The following is a 20,628-nucleotide window of genomic DNA, read 5'->3' as shown; positions in this document are numbered from 1 at the left end:
ATTGAAAAAGTCAAACGGTGCTCCTTCCCTTCCAAGCCCTACTGTGCACCCAAGCAGTGGTCTACCCCCACAAATTGGGTATCGGCGTATTTAGGAGAAATTGCACACCAAATTTTGTGGTTCATTTTTTTCTTTTGACACTTGTGAAAATAAAAAAAATTTGTTCTGAATTAAAATGTTTGTAAAGAAAGTTAAAAGTAATTTTTTTCCTTCCATATTGCTTCAGTTTATGTGAAGCACATAAATGGTTAATAAACTTCTTGAATGTGGTTTTGAGCACCTTGAGGGCTGCAGTTTTTAGAATGGTGTCACTTTTGGGTATTTTCTGTCATATTGACCCCTCAAAGTGTCTTCAAATGTATTGAATCGAAGAAATTTTGCCACTAACATGAAGTAAAATATGTCATGTAAAAACACTCTTAGAATCAGAAGGATCCGTTAAAGCATTCCAGAGTTATGACCTCATAAAGTGACAGTGGTCAAAATTGTAAAAATTGGCCTGGTCATTAAGCTGCAAATTGGCTCTGTCACTAAGGGGTTAATATACATTTGTTTGGGTTTATACATAAATTATACAATGTCCAGGGTGTAAGGATGTCGCTACATACAAAAGTAATAATGAATATCGTGTATCTACATTGTACTTAATAAAAAGCTCAGATATTAAATATAAACTGTCAGCTGAAGAACTACTAGCAGCCTCAGGCTAATGGAATGTACAGAAGGCTTTCTAGAATAAAATCTTCACATTGGTAATTTTAATTCCCTCCCAGAAGCAGCTAAATTGTATACTGCTCATATGACTCCACATTACAAGGTCACGATATAGTACTCCACAGATGCAACAACATATTTATTGACCTTTTCATTTTCTGTGTTCTGTTAATAGAGAAAAAGCAAACATAAATATATATCATACACAAATAATTAAATATATGCCATTTGTGGAAATACTTTGCAAATCATCACCGATCTCTAGACATAAATAAAGTTTACATACCCCAGCAGAATTTTTGCTTTCTAGGCCTTTTTTCAGAGAATATGAATAACACCAAAACTTTTTCTCCACTCATAGTGGTTGGGTGAAGCCATTTATTGTCAAACTACTGTATTTTCTCTTTTTAAAGCATAATGACAACCCAAAACATCCAAATGACCCTGATAAAATAGTTTACATACCTTGGTGATTTTGGCCTGATAACATGCACAGAAGTTCACAAAAATGGGTTTGAATGGCTACTAAAGGTAACATCCTCACCTGTGACCTGTGACCTGTGACAAATGCCAGAAAAAATTGTTCGGGATGCAAAGAAAAACCCACAATTAACATCTGCTGAAGAACAGGACTCTCTGAAAACTAATGATGTGGCTGTTTCAAGATGCACAATAAAGAGTCACTTGAAGAAAAATGGGCTACATTTTCGACCTGTCATTGGCTCCAGCAGAACGAAGTGAAGGTTCTGGAGTGGCCATCTCAGTCTCCTGACCTCAATATCATTGAGCCACTCTGGGGAGATCTCAAGTGCGCAGTTCATGATAGATAGCCCAGGAATTTACAGGAACTGGAGGCTTTTTGCCAAGAAGAGTGGGCAGCTTTACCCTCTGAGAAAATAAAGAACCTCATCCACAACTACCACGAAAGACTTCAATCCGTCATTGATGTTAGAGGGGGCAATACATGGTATTAAGAAATGGGGTATGTGAACTTTTGATCAGGGTCATTTGGATATTTTGTATTGTCATTATGATATAAAAAGAGAAAACAGTAGTTTGACAATAAATGGCTTTCCAACCACTAACCATGAGTGGAGAAAAAGGTTTGGTGTTATCATTCATATTCTCTTTGAGCACAACTGTAGATATAGGATAGATAGATAGATATGAGATAGATAGATAGATAGATAGATAAAAGAGTTGGAAGCACTCAATGCCAATTCCTATACAAAAAGACTGATGTTTTATTGAGTCATGTGAACAGCTAGCAAAGATTCTGCTAAAAAACAGTGCACTTTTGGCAAGCTCGTGGTGCTTCATTTTTCTATTTTCTCTATTGATAGAAAGATAGATAATTTTAAGCTTCTGTATACATAAAAGTATATCTTCACATATGTTCATTCTTGATTTAAAATGCCACTAAATTCACGTCAGGTCCAATTTTATCTCACATAATTGAACTTAAAGAGTTGAGTTGAGAACATGTTTAAATAAAAAGTAAGAAAATGTTAAATAAATAGATCTAAGCTTTAAAAAAAACCTAACTTTTATTTCTTTGTTGACCAAGTTCCAAGTGTAATGTTTTTTCAGCCTAATTATGTTGATTTTTCTATTGTACAACTGATTAAAAATCAACATTTCAGCAATTAATAAGCCAGCTAAAAATCTGGCACACATGGCTCATAAATCCTTGAGGATGCTGCAGAAATCATTTTTGCTTCCCTGTTCAATGATTAACAAATCAGTTATACCATGAGAGATGATGCTTTTTTTTGAGAACTGAAATATGTGGGGATCTAATTAATTCTCCTTCACAACCAAACAAAATATGTTTTCTTTATCCAATCATTTAAGTCTGTTTGAAGTTGTACACACTGGAAATTAAATGCAAAATCTTCAAGTCAAGTCAGTGATGTATTCCGCAGCAAACGGCTCATTGCTTTTCTGTGGCAGAGCTTATGTAATCAATGGTATCAGAAACCATAGACAAAAGAGTATTCGTCCATAAACTTTCTCAGTGCATGATTTCTTTTAAGACTGTGTTCACATATGGCTGGTGCTGCATTATCGTTTCTATATGGCAAGTAATGAAAATGCCGCATGGAAACCGATAATGATACGTTTCACTTAGCGACGCACCAGCGATCCAGACAATGATACGACCTGGTAAGGATCACTGGTGCGTCCCTAAATGGTCACTAGTAAGCTGCCAAACAGGCAGATCTATTCAACGATGCAGCAACGATCCAGCGATCCGTATAGCGACCTCAGCGGTCGTTGGTACCTTGTCACACAGCAGCTATTCTGACAACTCCCGCCTGCGTCCCTGAGTTCTGCATTGTCAACGAGGTTGCTCATCGGCGTCAAACACAGCGATGCATGCTTGCCAGCGGGACACCGACGATGAAAAAATGGCCCAGGACATTCAAGCACGATCAGCGATATCCAGTGGGGGGTCGGTCGCCGCTATGTGTCACATGTAGCGATCTCGCTATGTGAGACGGAGGCTTTACTGTTATAGTGTTGTTCAAACCTGTATGATGCATCAGTTTTTGCAGCAGACTGGTGTAGGCATCTGAAGAGTGGTCTGATTATAATGTTTCATATTACATTGGTATCCAACACCTGGGAGTAAATGGGGAAGAAAACTTTCCAGGGTGACTGGTTTCAGAGGTTGACACTAAAATGACCTGACCACAGTTTTGTGATGGAACAAGCTATTTTTTTTCTCTAAATTGTATGTTTGCACCTGGATGTATTCATGTTCCTGCTGAATAAGGGGTTGATTACTGCTTGAAATATATTTTGGCATACAACACAAACTGCACAAAGCCGTGACGTATTGCATAGAAAAAACAGCTGTAGGTTACTGGTGACATGCAGATCTACACGCCATCGATACAACAAGCAGTTATCTAGTGTCGAAGGTTGACAATCCCGTCGTCAATTGTTTTTTTTTGCTTTTGGATGCTAATGGATAGGGTTACAAATGTAATACTTGATCAGATGCAATACTTTACACAGAGTGTGCACTGCAAGATATCAAAGATACGGACATAACCACAATGAAGAAGAAGGAGAGGCGAACATTTCACTCTTGTTTTGCAAAGATTTTTTAAAATCCCATGCAATATGCTGGCAAAGTAAAATGCAGCAGATATTCCACAAGTGAATAGGCAGCAGAAAATCCACTGTGTTTTATCACTATGGGAACTTAACCTTGGAGAAAAGCTTTATTTCACTACAAAACTTTCATGTACCAATCAACAAAACCTCAGCTCTATGCACATCACACCTTGTTCCCTTCTTATCTACATTCCTCAAGTTCAAGTACATGTCCTCTCAACCGGGAGCCATCTTCAATAAAAACTCTTGGTTTCATAGGTGGAATCTCTCTTCCTTGTTCTCCGAGTCCCCTCTATAGTTTATTGCCTGTGACTAGAGGAATTTGGAATCTTAAAAATCTATACTCTGTAGTCTCTGACAGAGAAAGCGATGCAGACAGAACAACAATAGGTGAAATGGTAGAGGTGTCAAACTGTAAAATGGCTGGAAATGAGACAGAGCTTGGAGGGGTTACCCATCAATGAAATATATGTATATGTTAATGTGTGGATACTTGTTCTATACATGGAGTTGTAGTGCACATGCTTAATGATAATTTGTCATATTGAAAATGGCATCTGATCTGTAGGTAAGATGTTAAAGAGCAGGAGGAGCTGATCTGATTGCTATACATTTTTTGGAGGAAAGTTTTTATAAAACTTCCATCTCATTCATTGAAATTCCTGGTGTCTGTATGCATAAAAATCCAGTGGACAGTCCTACTCAGTGATGGCATTCTTCTCTGTGCAACTGTGCACGCAGAGATAGCTGTCAATCACAAGTAGAACTGCCCACTGGACTCATAAATACAATAACCAGGAATTTCATTACATAAATTACAAGGTATATTGTATATTTTCAAGCAAACTTATATGTCATTCTGCTCAACTTCTCCAATACCATGTTGTCCACTGATCTTTAAGCATGAATAACATGATAGGTTCCCTTCAACTACCCCTCCTCATTGACTATGGGAATGTTGGCCACACATTCTCACTATTGCTCACATAAACTCATAGTTGTGAATGGAGCTATGGTCAGGTATGTGCACCACTGCTCTAATCACAGGACCCCATTCTCTTTACCAAGCTGTTGTTCTTCCACCAATCATATGTTTATCTTACAAATTTGTGATAAATATTGGTGGGAATATCCCTTTTAAATAATTGTCCAATTAATAGGGTTGGCTGGTATTCTAACACTGTTGCTTATCCTTAGGATAGGTCATCAATATCAGATTGGCGGGGCTATGAAACCTGAAACTCCCGCCAATCAGCTATTTCCTGTGCCAGAAGCGGCTGGATGAACTTCGAAAAGCACAGTTCATCAACAGCACACAGGTCACAGTGAGGTACTGCAGATCCACCTCTATCAGTTTAAAATAGGGGACATGTGCAGTACCTGGCCATGGCCTATTGATGGAGGTGTGCTGTGCACTTCTGCAACTGAGCGCATCTGGCTGACACTGCCGCTGGGAACAGCTAATCAGCTTGGGGTACATATATTGTTTCTCTACCCATTTGGTGTTGGTAATAGACAATTAAAATTCTAGTACTGGACAACCTCTTGAAGCACCTTTAAATAATGGCCAAATAGTCTCAAAAGATCAAAAGATCAACATGAGATACTTCCAATCTACATCCATGACGAAGTGGTTCTTAGGGTCACAGAGACCAAATTCCTTGGTGTTATCATCTCTCATGACCTTAAATGGGGGAAAAACGTGGATGCTGTTATAAGAAAAGCACAACAGAGGATGTTCTTCCTGCGTCAGCTGAAAAGATATGGTTTGTCTAAGAATCTGCTGATCTTATTCTTTAATGCTGTCATCAGATCTGTGATTTGTTCCTCTCTGATAGTCTGGTATGGGGGAGCCACTGCGCATGACAAACTCCGCTTACAAAGGACTTTCAGAACAGCAGAGAGAATTATAGGTTCCCCCCTGCCTAAAATCCAGGATCTTTATGATAAGAGTATTCGATCCCACGCATTGAAAATTTCATCCGATCCCTCTCACCCGGGACACTCCTCATTCCAACTACTCCCTTCAGGACGTCGCTTCAGAGTCCCCAAATGCAGCACCAACCGCCATATGAACAGCTTCTATCCACTCTCTGTTCAACAATTAAATCGTCATGTGTAGACTATATACTGTATCTGTCTTGTTAGATGTTACTTGTTGCATCTGTTGTTATATATTATGTTGCCTCTTTGCCACAAAGAATTCCTTGTATATATGTAATATGTACTTGGCGATAATAAATTTGATTGATTGATTGATTGATTGAAAAGGATAAATGAAGGATAAATCTTAAAATGAATGCATTGATTTACCTTTGGATAAAATATTAATTTAACTCTTAGAAATATGTTGTTTATTAGAGATGAGTGAACATGCTCAGATAACGTCTTCTCCGAGCATCCTTGGGTGATATCCGAGCATCTGGGCGTGCTTGTATATTATGTTCGAGTCCCTCCGGCTGCATGATTTGCGGCTGTTAGACAGCCTAAACACATCCAAGCATGCTTGGGTGATATTCGCGCATCTGGGCGTGCTTGTACATTATGCTCGAGTCCCTCCTGCTGCATGATTTGCGGCTGTTAGACAGCCGAAACACACATGGGGATTTACTAACAAACAGGCAATCCCCATGTGATCAGGCTGTCTAACAGCAGCAAGTTATGCAGCCGCAGGGACTCAAACATAATATAAGAGCACGTCCAGATGCTTGGATAACACCCAAGCATGCTCGGCTAAGATGTTATCCGAGCATGTTGGCTCATCACTGTTGTTTATTTATCAGTGCAATCCCTGCCAACTACCTCTTGTCAAATGATGGAGAGCACCAAGAATCAGGAGCCATTAAGAGACTGATTATGAATGCAGAGCATGTACTGTTGAAGTGGACAACCTTCCACGTCCCATCTCCTTGCAAAGCTGTACTGGCCATGATCCTGCACAGTTGTCTTACTGACCTTGTGTTACATCCTATATTTGCTCAGCACAAACATAAGGGATGGATTTCTGCGCAGAACATGAGAATAGTAATATGTAATTTCATTCCGAATGCATGTTTGATGGCGTATTTTCTAAACCTATATCCTTTACTCTCAGTAGTTTATTGCTTAAGACACCAAAGCTGTCAGCAACAATTCACTCGGTCTACATTTAGTCAATAAGTACTTAGCTAAGCCATTTGTGAAATAAAATGTATCAAGATGTTACTTTTTGGCTTGATTATCAATCTGTGGATGGTATGATATAATTTCATCTCAGCCATTTGCAAATTGTCTATACTATATAATATTGTGAGTGAAATATCTGAGAAACTTCAAATAAGAATAAAAGATTTAGGTTCTTGAGTAAACCATGATCCTTCTTGTATTCCGCAGGAGGAATAGCACAGCAGGTTTGGTGCATTGGTATTCAGCAAGTGTCCTTATATCAGAAGCCACTGCAAAACATGACATGGAATCAATTCCTCCCATGAAGAAGTGAATGGCAGAATTAACATCAGGATCATGTGTCATGACTGGTTCAGGAAAAAAAAATCATGATATTGATTGTATCCTTTTCATTATATGATGAATTTCTTCTTTAAAATATCTGTATTATCAGAAGATATTGAGCAGACGTCATAAATACAAACACAATCAATACATTCAATGACCTGACAGTAGCTCTGAGGGTATGTTCTGCCAGAGATAGGGGGCATAACCAGGATATAAAAGCAAAAAAAACAACACAGAGTGATTGATACATTTTCTGACCATTGGAAGGGTTTATATGAGTATTTATATTGTTAAAACGGCGTGAAAGTGCAATAAGGACTGCGCTTGCTTCTGGTGGAGTACAAGGTTCTTTATTCAGCCAACGCGTTTCCTGAGCCTACTGGCTCACTTCATCAGGGCAGATTACATTGAAAGATGGTGAAACATTCTTCTAGAGAAAAAAATGGCGCCAATACAGGGTTAAATGACATCAGCAAAGGTCAAAGAAAAAAAAAAAAAAAAACTCAAAAACAATGAAATTTTTTTAACTTAAAAACACCACAATAAAAGTGTATTAAAATGAGAAAAAATATATAAAATTATGCAAAAATTTCAGAGAATCCGAAAGAATTGTACAGAAGATGAGGATTTTAATAATCAGGCTGAGGTCCTCAAGGGAAGATTCCTTGCTCAAAAATACCCTTCCCAATTGATTCATTCTACTTTTAATAATGTTTCAAAAAATTTTAACCAGCAAATTCTTTTAAGTGGGAGATCTAAAGAAAAAGATACACATGCTAACTATCAGGCCAATTTTATTGCTACCTACAACTCCCAACATAAGGAGATTAAAAATATACTAGGGGACCTATGGTACATTATCCAAAAAGATCCTGTACTTAAAGTTTTGCCTGACAAACCTACTGTTACATTTAGGAAGGCCAGATCACTAAAAAATCATCTGGCCCCTAGCAGATTGAGCCAATGTACTCCCGACAATCATACCGGCTTGACACCAGGCATTTTTAGATGCCAGAGACCCAGGTGTAGCCTTTGCAGCAATATTGCCCATAATACCTTCATCTTTTCACATCCATTCACCTCAGAAAAATTCACCATCACTAATCACCTGTCCTGTGTGTCTGCCTTTGTTATCTATGTTATCCTGTGTCCTTGTCCTAAATTATATGTTGGGAGAACCACACAACCCCTTCATTGTAGAATGAACTCACATAGACACAACACTAAAATTGGATATCAACAACATGGTCTGTCACGACACTTTGATTCATTTCACCAAAGAGATTTCTCTAAAGCCATCATTTTTCCTATAGAACACATCCCTGAACACGTTTCCAATAGAACCCAAGCATTAAACAGAAAAGAGGTCTATTGGATCTATAAATTGAAGACAATTGGCCCCTATGGCCTCAATATTATCAATGATGCTTTTATTTGATTTTATCCTTATTGTGATTTTCATACACTTTTATTACATTTTACCCAATTTTATGTCTTTTTTTTTTTTTTTTTTCTCTGATGTCCGATTTTGATTTTCTCTCTACAAAATAAAATGAAAAGACAATTTCTTTACAAAAAAACATCATTTAAGTCTAATGGCATAATGTACTAATACATACAAAAAACATTATCACAGTCTTATAGTCGAGTGGACTAATACCTTGTAATTGCACCTTATAGCCTGCTATGAGCCAGGTTCTAATACCACTTCAAGTTATTTTGCTGAATTTTGATTTCTATAAAACAAATAATTTCTTAAATTCTTTCTTAAACCACTCCAGCTAAATCCAATGGTTTAGTGGACTAATACCTGGTACTTGCACTTTACAGCATACATCTGCACTTCATGAGCCAGGTTCTAATACTCCTTGAGGTCTCACCCCTCCCCCCCCCTTTTTTTCATTAACCTTAGCCACTTTTTACCCCGTGATCCATAGCACTCTGTTTTATTTTTATTTTTGCATAATTTTATATATTTTTTCTCATTTTAATACACTTTTATTGTGGTGTTTTTATGTTAATAAAATTTCATTGTTTTTGAGTTTTTTTTTTTTTTTTCTTTGACCTTTGCTGATGTCATTTAACCCTGTATTGGCGCCATTTTTTTCTCTATAAGAATGTTTCACCATCTTTCAATGTAATCTGCCCTGATGAAGTGAGCCAGTAGGCTCAGGAAACGCGTTGGCTGAATAAAGAACCTTGTACTCCACCAGAAGCAAGCGCAGTCCTTATTGCACTTTCACGCCGTTTTTGCAAATTTGTCCTAGGACCCTGTGCAGATTTGCTGCTGCTTCTCATGCGTTTATAGGTGTTGTGACTTCCTCACAACCCCAATAGGTGAGCACCTTCCTTTTTTCTCTGTTATTGTGCTTTTTGATACGGATTTACACAGTGGATGCGCCCTGTATTTCTCCTTATTTATATTGTTGGCCTATCTATACGATAGGCCATCAATCTTAGATCACTGCACTGTTTGAAGGGTCTGCATAACATTTTTTGACCAGTTCGCTAAATAGGACTCAGCTGTTATCCCATGCACATATTGTATACTAATAAAAGGATGGATTTATGCCTTGTAAATAATAAAGGGGACGCAACACTGATCGGAAACCTCGCAGCTCACCTCGTTTACTGACAAAATCTTGACCAATCTTATATTAGTGGCCTGTCCTAAAGAAATAATTCTTTAATAATTGATATAAGAAAGTGCTACTTTAATAGTTATCAGTAGAGATGAGCGACTTTGCCTTTTTTAGGGTCGAGTGGGGTTTCATGAAACCTGACTTTCTCAAAAGTCGAGTCGAACGAAATCGGCCGACTACAGGTAAAAAGTCGGGAAAAATCGTGAAACATGAAACCCAATGCAAGTCAATGGGGAGAAAAGTCGGCAGTGAGTGGAGGACTGTAAACACACCTGGCATGAATTTTAACCCTAGAGGCGGCGAAATCTCTCTCTCTTCTCTTTCTCTCCCTCTCCAACTCCCACTCCAGCTACGCTCCCGCTACGCTTCTCTCATTGGCTGAAAAAAGTCACGTGCAAGCATTCGGCGAAACCCGACTTTGGCGCTTGGGTCGCCGACCGCATGGCCGACTTCACACTGTGGTCGGGTTTTGTTTCATGAAACCCGACTTTGGCGAAAGTCGGCGACTTTTGAATCTGACCGACCTGTTTCGCTCAACTCTAGTTATCAGCATCGAAAAATTGATAACATATTATTAATTGAATTAATTAAGTACTAATACTAAGTAAGTATTGAAGTAAGTCAACAAATGGAGCCAGATCCCAAATTATCAACATCTTGGAGTATTGTAGAATCACACAAAAAAATAAGAAGAAATATATATGCAGGAGTAAATAATCTTCAGGAAGAGAGTGGAAAATAAAAGTAAGATTTCTGACATTTTGGGGAAATGGGTGAATGGCCGGGTGATATACATAAATGTTCACATTAATGTAGACTAACCTAAAATCAATGGAAGCTAGGACCTAAAGTTGATTTCTATCACTTTTCCAAAAATACAAAATACAGGTCTTTATGGCATTTTTATCTTGGCTTTTAAGTATATTTGGGTGTGCTTGCTAAGTAAATACAAATGAGGGATAAAAATATCACATTTTGCCATGTTCGTTTCTTGTTTTTGTTTTTTAGAGGTTAAATACTGTATACTTTGAAATGTGTTTCACCTAGAAAAACTTGATTGACTAAAACTGCATGAAAAATCCATGTCAATTTTTGTTAATGTATGTGCTGTTTTTTAACATACATTTTTATGCACTTAAGAAGCACAAAAAAAGCACATTAAAATTGCAATAAAAAACATCCTACTACAGCAAGCTTAAAGATATTGGTAATACAGTAGCATTTGTCTGCTTTTCTATGCATATCCCCATTGCAAAGAGGTCAGGTCTAGTGCCACAGCAGTAGCATTCCTAAAAGTCAGTATTGACCCTTTAATAAACCCTGTCACATAACTTAGGATAAGAAGCCAAACCAGAAACTCCATACTCAGACACGTATTAAGGAGCAGTTGCCCCTCATCAGTGTAGCTCCTTAGGTCGGGATCACACATGTGAGGCATACGCCGAGTCTCTCATATTAATACCCAGAACTGCCGCCGGCACTCAAGATCGGTGTGTGCGGCCACATATCAATACATGCAGCCACAGGCTCAGCTCCTGAGTGCCGGTGGCAATGCTGGGTATTAACATGCGAGACTCAGCCGTATTCCTCGCATGTGTGATACCGGCCTAAGGAGTAAAGTTTCTTCTTGTGGAGAGAACAAAGCCAGTGTAGGGACACTTTTTGGCCATGCAGTTCTCCCCTGGAAATTTAAATAGGGGGGCTCTAGAATTACTGTCCTGTTTAAAGGGGGTTTTACACATAGCGATATCGCTAGCAATATCGCTAAAGCATGGTGACACAGCAGCGATATCGCTAGCGATATCGCTATGTGTGTTACTTACCTCCGACCGGCTCCCCCGCTGATCGCGCGAGATTGCCCAGCTCCATTTCTCATCTGGCGCTTCCTGCTGGGCTTTCTGTGCCTCCAACGAGCGACGCGGACGGGAGGATGTCAGGATCGCCTTGTCTGAAAGGTAAGTAACGACCGCTGTATCGCTGCTGCATCGCTGTTAGATCTGCCTGTGTGGCAGCTCACTAGCGACCATTTAGCGATGCACCAGCGATCCTGACCGGGTCGTATCGTGGTCGGGATCGCTGGTGCATCGCTAAAATTAAAGGAGCCTTAACACTGAAAAGGCTATTAATATATTTAAATTCCTAGGGCAGCAATGCAAAGCCTATTAGTCACCCTATGCCAACTTTGTGCTTTCATCAAGGAGAACATTTACCCCTTAGGCAGCATGGTGGCTCAGTGGTGCAGCACTGGAGTCCTGGGTTCGAATCCCACCAAGGACAACATCTGCAAGGAGTTTGTATGTTCTCCCTGTGTTTGTGTGGGTTTCCTCCCACACTCCAAAGACATACTGATAGGGAAGTTAGATTGTGAGCCCCATCAGGGACAGTGATGAAAATATGTGCAAACTGTAAAGCGCTGCGGAATATGTTAGAGCTAAATAAAGATTTAATATTTTTTTTTTTTTACAGATAGCGATATCGCTAACAATATCGCTAAAGCATCACCGATTTGGTGACACAGCAGCGATATCGCTAGCGATATCGCTATGTGTGATACTTACCTCCGACCGGCTCGCTGATCGCGTGAGATCGCGCAGCTCCATTTCTCGTCGGGCGCTTCCTGCTGGCGCCAACGAGCGACGCGTGGACGCAGACGCGAGGGCGTCAGGATCGCCGCGTCTGAAAGGTAAGCAACGACCGCTAGATGGCTGCTGCATCGCTGTGAGATCTGCCTGTGTGGCAGCTCACTAGCAACCATTTAGCGATGCACCAGCGATCCTGACCGGGTCGTATCGTGGTCGGGATCACTGGTGCATCGCTAAATGTAAAGGGGCCTTTAGACCCTCTGTAATATGCATCTTACCCAGCCAAATAAGTTGTCCTGCTTTGCACTGATTAGGTGCAAACAAGCAGAAGCATATCTGATTTGACTTCTTATTCTACGTAATGGGAAAAATCCCTTTAAAGGGATGATATTGACTTTTAAGATTGCTACTTCTAACAGGTTCTTAGTCTCTTCCTCTCTAAATAAATTATTTGCATATTTCATTTTATGTAGGGGCATTGCATGGGCTATAAGTCTCTCTACGTCAACCTGGCACTCTCCATAAGGAGAAATTTTACCCCTTAGACATCTTGTCTACTTTTCTAACTCACTTATATTAGTATAAGAAAAAGTGACACAAGGGCATCATAGATTTTGTTCTGAATGGATTTATGCTAAAATTAATGTTTAAATTACAAGAGTTGTTTCATTGTTTTGACTTATCTTTCGATAGGAAGTCATCTGCTTAAAAATAAACCAGACTTACAAGAATTTTCACTTTTCAGATTTTCAGATTTATGGAAAAAGTATGAGAATACATATCTGAGCTACGTTAAATACTTTCAATTCTTTTATATAACAAAGTCTTATGTTTTTTTATTGGATAAGGCATAATGAATATGGAGATGGGATCGAAAAGTCTGACTGTAAAAGAGAATTTAATTCTTTTAAGAACTTAATGGACCTGTGTATATTTTCAATCATTCTATGTAACTAATTGTGTAACTGCAAAGAAGGATATAGATTATATAGAGAAAAGTAGAAGACGGCCTTCTAGTACATACCATGGAAGAATTACAGCTTGTATGGCCCTAAGGTAACTCCCATGGCCAATTCTTTTAAAATCTTGAGGATCTCTAGGGAATGCCTATCAGTATATCCACTGAGAAGATGACTGTTGATGCTGACAGACCAATTAGGCTGTCTTGTGGTCAGCTCCTCATGCTTTACAGTTGCAGGGAATTGAATGACTGGATCTCCTCCAATTTTGGAAACCTCATATATATCCAAACAATCATTCTAGTTCTTGTGCTAATACTCAAGTATGAAATAGAGTAAGTGAAAGGGATGGCAATATTGTGGCAATTTCTTGTAGATGTGTACAATTTTTGTAGACCTTCACCATTTCTGCCAAACCATTAATGATCGGTCTTACATGCAATGCAATTTATAGATTTGCCAAACACAAGAGTAATCTAGTTAATTAAGCTGAAATAAATTGACATTTTATCACATCAATCAATCAGCCAAGCAGTACATACATCGATTAGGTATTAAAGGTCAATTGCTGTTGGAATTGCTTATCAGTTATGGGTTTTTATATGATGTCCCTTTACTCTACGTCTATAGAACCACGGATTAAATATTTTGCAGGCACTGGGATTCTCCAAAAAATGAGTAATCTAAGAGGAAGTAGTAAAAAAATATAGTGGTTAGAGAGAGTATTGAGGGATCGATAGGGATTTTTTAACTAAATTAAATTAGAAAAGAGATTAGATTATGAGGTTAAATAAACATACTTCAAAATTAAAATACGTTTTAGTTTAGTCTCATGCACACATGCACATGAACTTATTATAAGTTTATGCCACCTTCTACTGTAAGTCTAGGGGCCCAACGTGGTGCCTGTAAAACTCTGCTGGTCCATTTCGTGCCTATATATGCCTTCAATTTCACAGATGCATACTGTGTATTTTTCAATATGAATAATACATTTCACATGGGAAAAAACATCCTCCTTGACATATCAAGTTATGCGGCTCTTCTCCCATAGGAGCCTTGCACAGAGGCACCATATGGCAGCACATGGAGCGCCTACGACTTAACAGAACACAGCGTGCTGCAGGGACTGCACATATCTCTGCATATGTTCATGAACCCTGCACGCTATTATTGTATTAAAACATCCAAACTGACATTGTTCTTTACTGAATATCATCAGACTGCAAAACTGAAGCTAGAAATGATGGCAAATGCTTGTGTACGGGAGTGTACACAGGGCACGGAGCTCTAATCAGGAGAAAGAGTTACTTGTCTGTCCTCATTAGAGGACCCATTTTGGCAGAGCTAATTACTCTGTGTTTGGTGACCTTAATATACATGGATCAATCAGTGGTTGAGTCTTTTTATGGATTAGTGTGTTCTAATATTAGATCTTATTCTCCAATGGCCTTTCTGAGTGTCATCTCTTTAGATAAGTCTCTTTCTTTGATGTTAACTTCTGATGTGTATTTATTAGTATTCTTGTGCAATATTAATACACCTCTGATCCTTTTCAATGAGTGAGTAACAAGTAAATGAATTCTACAGAGGAAAATTTACTTATTGCATTTTATGCCTGGTGAAGATGGGAAGCTCCAGACCTGTGTATATAGAAATGCACCGAGTATCACTAACCCATATCATAATGAACCCCTATAGAGAAATAATTAGCCCTGTCCCAGTGACCCAGCATCATGCAGAGGGCATGTTCTGTCAACCTTGCAGACTCCTTTTTGAGTAGATATATGGTTGCCTGGTAACAGACTAATGTATCTTAAATTGGAGAAAATGTCATAATGGAGTTGTGAGAAACAAATATAGTATATATGGTACACAAAAACATACACACAGACACACACACAAACATAGCCACAATCACAATCACAGACACAGACACAAATACAGACACCAAAACACACACAGAAACAAATACAGACACACACACAAACACAGACACAAAGACACACACAAACACAGACACACACATATACAGGCACTTTCCCTTTAAATTATTACTGCTGTGTTAACAATTGGCTTAATATGCTAAGAAGCATACTGCATGAGAAATTCTGTAATTTCTTTAAATTGATCAGTGATGTTCCATCGTCTGTTTATGTCTGCAATTTGCAATGTGCTTACTCGCAACATGCATCCCTACTAATTGCATTAATCATTACTTACAGTAATTTTCAAAATACCATTATGCAAAACTAAATGTGTAATAGAGTAAATATCAATAAATATATTCCCATGTCACAACCAGTCTCCTGGTTCTTACATTGATTCATTGGGTAAAATTACTAAATGTGGGAGAAGGAAGATAAATAAAATCTCTAAAATGAATTAAGCAGTAAGATATGGGTAGTAATTGCAGGAAATGAAATATGTGTCATAAGAAGTCACAACTACAGCTATTACATCTGGCATAGGATAACCAATTATGCTCATCTTTATATCTGCAGGGATATATATATATATATATATATATATATATATATATATACACTGCTCAAAAAAATAAAGGGAACACTTAACAGAATATAACTCCAAGTAGATCAAACTTCAGTGAAAGCAAACTGTCCACTTAGGAAGCAACACAGATTGACAATCAATTTCACATGCTGTTGTGCAAATGGAATAGACAACAGATGGAAATTATTGGCAATTATCAAGACACCCTCAATAAAGGAGTGGTTCTGCTGGTGGGGACCACAGACCACATCTCAGTACCAATGCTTTCTGGCTGATGTTTTGGTCACTTTTCAATGTTGGTTGTGCTTTCACACTTGCGGTAGCAGTAGACGGACTCTTCAACCCACTCAAGTGGCTCAGGTAGTGCAGCTCATCAAGGATGGCACATCAATGTGAGCTGTGGCAAGAAGGTTTGCTATGTCTGTTAGCGTAGTGTCCAGAGGCTGGAGGCGCTACCAGGAGATAGGCCAGAACACCAGGAGATGTGGAGGGGGCTGTAGGAGGGCAACAACCCAGCAGCAGGACTGCTACCTCAGCCTTTGCGCAAGGAGGAACAAGAGGAGCACAAATGTGCATGTGTCTGCACAAACGGTTAGAAACCGACTCCATGAGGATGGTCTGAGTACCCGATGTCCACAGATGGGGGTTGTGCTTACAGCCCAACACCATGCAGGACGCTTGGAATTTGCCACAGAACACCAGGATTTGCAAATTCGCCACTGGTGCCCTGTGCTCTTCACAGATGAAAGCAGGTTCACACTGAGCACATGTGACAGATGTGACAGAGTCTGGAGACGCTGTGGAGAGCGATCTGCTGCCTGCAACATCCTTCAGCATGACCGGTTTGGCAGTGGGTCAGTAATGGTGTGGGGTGACATTTCTTTGGAGGTTCGCACAGCCCTCCATTTGCTCGACAGAGGTAGCCTGACTGCCATTAGGTACAGAGATGAGATTCTCAAACTCCTTGTGAGACCATATGCTGGTGCGGTTGGCCCTGGGTTCCTCCTAATGCAGGACAATGCCAGACCTCATGTGGCTGGAGTGTGTCAGCAGTTCCTGCAAGATGAAGGCATTGACGCTATGGACTGGCCACCCCATTCCCCAAACCTGAATCCGATTGAACACTTATGGGACATCATGTCTCGCTCCATCCACCAACATCACATTTCACCACAGACTGTCCAGGATTTGGCGGATGCTTTAGTCCAGGTCTGGAAGGAGATCCCTCATGACAACATCCTCCGACTCATCAGGAGCATACCCAGGTGTCATAGGGAGGTCAAACAGGCATGTGGAGGCCACACACACCACTGAGCATCATTTCCTTGTCTTGAGGTATTTCCACTGAAATTGGAGCAGCCTGTAATTTGATTTTCCACTTTGATTTTGAAAATCCTTCCAAATTCAGACCTCCATGGGATATTAATTTTGATTTACATTGATCATTTTTATGTTTTCTTGTTCTCAATGCATGCCACTATGTAATGAATACAGATTTGCAGCTGCGATATTCCATTTAATAATATCTACCATGTGGTAGTTGTATCATAGTGTTCCCTTTCTTTTTTTTGAGCAGTATATATATAATATAACACTGTAAGCACCACTCAGTTCAAAGCCTTTATAGACTGCACAAGCATGATGCGCCTGCGCAGTCTGGCTCCAGACAGAATGAGGCATCCAGTGGTAAGAGGAGTGTGTATGGTGCCGGAGATGGTGGTACGCATACACACTGCATACCACGGTCTCCGGCGCAATACTTACCTGACTGGGAGGAGCATTGCTGCAGCGCTTCTCTTCGGCTAGAGACCGGGGCAGGAGTGCGCTTTGGAATTGCGCATGCGAATAGCACTATCTGGTGCCATTTTACTGAAGACACCTTTGCAGTGTGTCTTCAGCAATAAGACACCAGACAGCGCGGTATGGGCATGCGTGTACTCTGGTGCCACACTTCTCCCCCTTGGCCTCTGGCAGAATGGGACAGCACTGGAGCACAGGAAAGAAGGGTGAGTATAAATGTTTTTTGTATGTGTGCAGTTTAATAGGGGTGAGGGGGACCATACATATCAGGATAGGGGGGTGAGGGGACCATGCATACCAGGATTGGGGGATGAGGGGTACAATGAATACCAGGATAGGAGGGTGAGGGGTACCATGCATACCAGGATTGGGGATGAGAGGTACCATGCATACCAGGATTGGGGTGAGGGGACCATGCATACCAGAATTGATAGGTAAGGGATGCCATGTATACCAGGATTGGGAATGAGGGGACCATGCAAACCATGATTGGGGGGTGAGAGGACCATGCATACAAGGATTGAGGGGTGAAGGGACCATGCATACCAGGATTGGGGGGTGAGGGGACCATGCATACCAGGATTGGGGGGTGAGGGGACCATGCATACCAGGATTGGGGAGTGAGGAGACCATGCATACCAGGATTGGGGGTGAAGGGACCATGCATACCAGGATTGGGGAGAGAGGAGAAAATGCATACCAGGATTGGGGGGGTAAGGGGACCATACATACCAGGATAGGGATAAGGGGGTACCATGCATACCAGAATAGGGATGAGGGGGTACCATTCATATTAGGATTGGGGGGTGAGGGGACCATGCATACCAGGATGAGGAATGGGGTGCCATGCATACAAAGGATTAGGGGGGTGAGGGTACCATACATACCAGGATAGGGATCAGGGGTACCATGCATACCAGGATAGGGATGAGGGGTGCCATGCATACCAGGATAGGAGGGGGGCAGCACATACCAGGATGGGAGACCATATACCAATAAAAATGCTCGCCACCCGGGCGTAGAACGGGTTCAATAGCTAGTATATATACATATATATGTATATATATATATATTTGATCCCTTGCTGATTTCATAAGTTTGCCCACTGACAAAGACATGAACAGTCTATAATTAATTATTATAATTATATGGGTAGGTTAATTTTAACATTGAGAGACAGAATATCAAAAATTACATCCAGAAAATCACATTGCATAAATTATAGACATTTATTTGCATTTTGCAGTGAGAAATAAGTATTTGATCCCCTACCAACCATTAAGGGTATATTTCCACAGTTAGTAAACTGGGTGATAAGGAGACAAATGTTGGTGCCATAGTAAGAAAATGGAAGAAATACCAAATGACAGTCAATCGACATCGATCACGGGTACCATGCAAAATCTCACCTCGTGGGCTATCCTTGATCATGAGGAAGGTGAGATATCAGCCTAAAACTACATGGGGGGAACTTGCTAATGATCTCAATGCAGCTAGGACCACAGTCACCAAGAAATCCTGCAGTGCCTGATTCTATTTTATTGAAAAATTCTTTAAAATTATTCCATTCAGCATAAATTTCACAACTTCCAATGTAGGGAGAGTTATATGGGTAGACGTGTTTCAAACCTTGTGGTTCTTAATCCTTGTATGCCGCTGTGATCAGAACTCGACCTTAAATGCAACATCCTGCCCAAGTCATGTGACTGACCCGAAACAATTACATATAACATACTACACTTGTAGTGTTTTTGACTGGGGTTGAGCAAAAAAGATTTGCAAGACCATTGTCCAGCGCCCATGACGGTAGACCTTGGCCACCAGACCACAACTTTACAAACCGCCTCTTACCTGGTGGCATCCCTGACACCTCTTCTGATTAGTAAGCTCAATTTGACTTGATCATTGAGGCATGCATGACACATGCATGACATGTCGTTGAACCTACCAATTACAGAAGTATCAGATATAAAAAGCCTTGCAAGACTCTGGTCCAGTGACCACAGACTACTGACCTGGTCATTTGACCAGTATCCTGGAAATCTCAGCTGTACTTTTGACCATTTTGATTTTTTTTTTAGGGTATTGTTCTTAAATATTTTGTATGCAGCCAGATGTTTATATATATATTGGATTATAAACTACATATAAAACATGTATTGTGAAGATGGCTATTTTGTGGTTCCTATAAGAAATTTTAAAAGGATTACTGAAAAGGATATTGAAAAAGATAATTGCAAAATATTCTTAAGTGACAGTAAGTGTGGATGGTGGGTTTTTTTTTGAGTGATAATGTAAAAAAAACTGTAAATATTCGAGTGCGTAAGAAAAAGAGAAAAATTAATAAGGAAAAGCCAAAGAAAAACTCCATATGTGAAACCATTGTCCAATATCTGCCGTGTCGTATTATAACTTTATGCAGTTCTGATAACTGTTTAATGTGATCTGTTATATGTCAGTATCGTAGATCTTTGTTATGTACATCTACAAAAGATCTCATGTAAGAAAACCTGAAGATAGGTCTTCCTGTATTGCTGCTAGACATTCTCCATTTCTGCTCCTATGAAAACTGCAGAAAGCATTTGGTTTAAAGCAATTGGATTCTTTTTATTATTCTAGAACTTGATGAGTTGAAAATGTACCATGCCTCCATAAATATCACCGGACAGAAGAATAATTGAGTTACAGTGTGCTGCCAATGCACTGAAGCATCCAGGAGTTTAGGTGTACTCGATTATCGTAATTCTTTATGGCTTTGGGTGCTATGCATTTTTGGCCATGTGCCCAGAATTTTGCAGA

General features: G+C 39.8%; 1 protein-coding gene across 2 annotated transcripts in view; it reads right to left on the bottom strand.

Annotated features, from left to right (window-relative positions):
• Window positions 1-20,628, bottom strand: part of GRIA3 (glutamate ionotropic receptor AMPA type subunit 3) — a 483,632-nt gene that overhangs the window by 267,480 nt on the left and 195,524 nt on the right. The window lies entirely within an intron of this gene.

The sequence above is a fragment of the Dendrobates tinctorius genome, unplaced genomic scaffold, assembly GCF_039654945.1.
Source record: "Dendrobates tinctorius isolate UK_male_01 unplaced genomic scaffold, ASM3965494v1 ptg000154l, whole genome shotgun sequence".
NCBI lineage: Eukaryota > Metazoa > Chordata > Amphibia > Anura > Dendrobatidae > Dendrobates > Dendrobates tinctorius.
This window is presented reverse-complemented; position numbering and strand designations above follow the sequence as displayed.